The following is a 2927-nucleotide window of genomic DNA, read 5'->3' as shown; positions in this document are numbered from 1 at the left end:
CGGGGGAGGCCTCAGTGAGCTTTTCAACTGACACTGAAACCTACATGCGTGTTGCAGCGAGGGAGGGAGGGAGTCCCTGTCTCCTCCTGGCTCCTGGGAAAACGGGCTTTTTCCTCATTTAGGTTTCCCTCAGCCTCATGGGCCGTGACCAGCTGGCTCAGGCGGGTCCCCACAGCGAGGCCTAGCATCTGCCTGCAGGAGAGGGGGTCTGAGTGGTTCTTCGTCTTGAAGTCTCTGGAGAGAGGTTCCAGCCCAGCTACCCATGCACCCCTGTGTCCTGGCACCTGGGGCTGCCCTTCTGGGGGCCTCTCCATCCTAGTTCCCCTCCTCCCAGCAACACAGACACCCCCAGGTCTGTGGTGCCCCCGGCAGGACCCTGGCTTCCTGCATGCTGTGCGGGGCCTCCACAGTGTTAACTATACACGGGGGAGGGGCCCTGTCCGTGTTGCTCAGTGGACAGAGCATCAGCCTGGGGACTCATGGGTCTCGGGTTTGATTCCTGTCAAGGGCACATACCTCCACTGCAAGCTCGATCCCTGCCTGCAAGAGGCAACTACTCAATGTGTCTCTATGGGCTCTCCCTCTCCTCTCCCTTCCACTTTCTCTCAAAATAAATGGGAAATATCCTGGGTGATGATTCACAAAATTAACTGAAAAAAGGAATCTTATTTTTAAAAAAACAGAAAGAAGGAAGGAAATGGTAAGTGGTCACCCTAGAGCCTGCCCGGTGTGGCTCATTCGTCAAACTTCGACCTATGAAACACGAGGTCAGGGTTTGAATCCGGGTCAGGGCATTTGCCTGGGCTACTGCCTGGACCCTTGGTGGGTGACATGCAGGAGGCAAACGATCTATGATTCTCTCTAATGACTGATGTTTCTATCTCTCTTTCCCCTCCTTTCCTCTCTGAAATCAATAAAAATATATTTTAAAATAAGAATAAAAATGTAAAAAAGAGAGAAGGCTTTGTGGTGATTGCTGTGCCCAAGCCCCACCCCCTCCCCAGCGTGATTGGACTTTCCAGGTGGTAGTGGCTGCCTTCCCAGAGGAACAAGTGACCGCAGTCCCAGGTTCCTGTGTCCGTCTGTCCTCACCTGGGGCTGTGGGAGGATGGACACAGGTGGCTGCTCTCCTCTGAGAAGGGAGGAGCTAATCTGCCCCCCTAACACCCAACAGGGCTTCATTTGTAAATGATGGAAATTCTCCCACTTTGAAGGCTGGGAACAGGGCATTTGCACACGAACAAATGAAATTGAGTGAAATATGTGGTTTCAGGAGGCAGCTGTGTGCTTGTGAAAGTGGCAGCAGGTTTGAGACGGAGGCTGAGGCCACAGCATCCAGCCCAGCCTCTCCTGCCTCCTCACATGTAGAGGTTCAAGTTTTGTGGAGGATCTGATTGTAGAAAATAACAAGGAGAATCATCCAGATTCAAAATAAAAGCATCTGCCGTAACCGGTTTGGCTCAGTGGATAGAGCGTCGGCCTGCGGACTGAAGGATCCCGGGGTCGATTCCGGTCAAGGGCATGTATCTTGGTTGCAGGCACATCCCCAATAGGGAGTGTGCATGAGGCAGCTGATCGATGTTTCTCTCTCATTGATCTTTCTAGCTCTCTATCCCTCTCCCTTCCTCTCTGTAAAAAATCAATAAAATATATCTAAAAAAAAAACAAAAAGAAAAAAGAAAAAAAAAACAAAAAAAACAGACAGAAACTCCCAGATTGGAGAGGGCTCCCCTGAGGGCTCCCAGATTGAAGAGGGCACAGGTCGGGCTGAGGGACCCACCCCCCGTGCACGAATCTTCATGTCTTGGGCCCCTAGTGACTTTATAATTACTTAGAGTGTGTTTACATTTTGGGGGGACACTATATATACATTCTGACGGTTCTTTTCCTCTGGAGAACCCCAACTAACATCCTATTATAGTGATAATATAGTGTTGCTTAATCAAAACTCAGGTTTTTGAGCCAGACAACCTGGTATAAATCCCAGCTTGGCCATCGATTAGCTCTGTGACCCTGGGCGAGTTATGTACCCACTCCAGGCTCTAATATTCTCATTTGTAAAGTGGGAATAATAGTGGTGTCTACTTAATGGGGCTGCTAGAAGGATAAGAGTAAATGCACAAAAGGTGCATAGAACAACGATTAGCTGACAGTAAACATGCAGGGAGTACTAGCGGTCAGCATGTGCAGTCGTCAGCAGTTATTGTTAACATGATAGGATGGCAGTCACCATGCCACCTGCTCCGCACCCACTGGCTTGTTGAATTTTCACAGCCCTTCTGTGAAGGGATTCATGCTGTTCCCAGAGTGGAGTGGCAATAGCAGGGCAGCAGGGCCCAGGTGTCAGAGTGACTTCTGGAATCTGACATACCATCCATGGGAACCTGGGTGCATTATTTGAGCCTGTTTCCTTATAATAGAATTGATTTTATAGGGCTATTTGGAAGATTATATAAGATAAAAAGCTTGGCATAGTGCCAGGCACATTTAAGCACTCCACAAATGTGTTACAAGATATTACTGTTAAGATGTGAATAATGATTATTATGGTTAAGAGTCCCCAGTGATATTAGAGCTGAAGCCTGAAGCCCTGGTCTGGCAGACTCAAGCCTAAGTTCTTAAGCCTTCTCTGCCTTCCCCCTCACCCCAGCTCTGCCAACCCCAGAGCAGAAGCTACAGTTGATGCTGCCCAGCCCGGCCCTGCAGACAGTGGGACTCTATGAGGGCAAGTCCAAATCCTGCTCCAGCAGAACACCATGCACTCTGTCTCCCCAACTCAGTCCTCTTATTAAGACCCAACACCTTTTCCCCAGGGCCTGTTTTATTTCACAACTAGAGGTCCAGTGCATGAAATTCATGCATGGAGGGGAGGGTTCCCTCAGCCCAGCCTGCACCCACTCCAACTGGGCACCCCTCACCCCTCTCAC

This window comes from Myotis davidii, unplaced genomic scaffold (genome assembly GCF_000327345.1).
Source record: "Myotis davidii unplaced genomic scaffold, ASM32734v1 scaffold671, whole genome shotgun sequence".
Taxonomy (NCBI): domain Eukaryota; kingdom Metazoa; phylum Chordata; class Mammalia; order Chiroptera; family Vespertilionidae; genus Myotis; species Myotis davidii.
Note: the sequence above shows the minus strand (reverse complement) of the source record.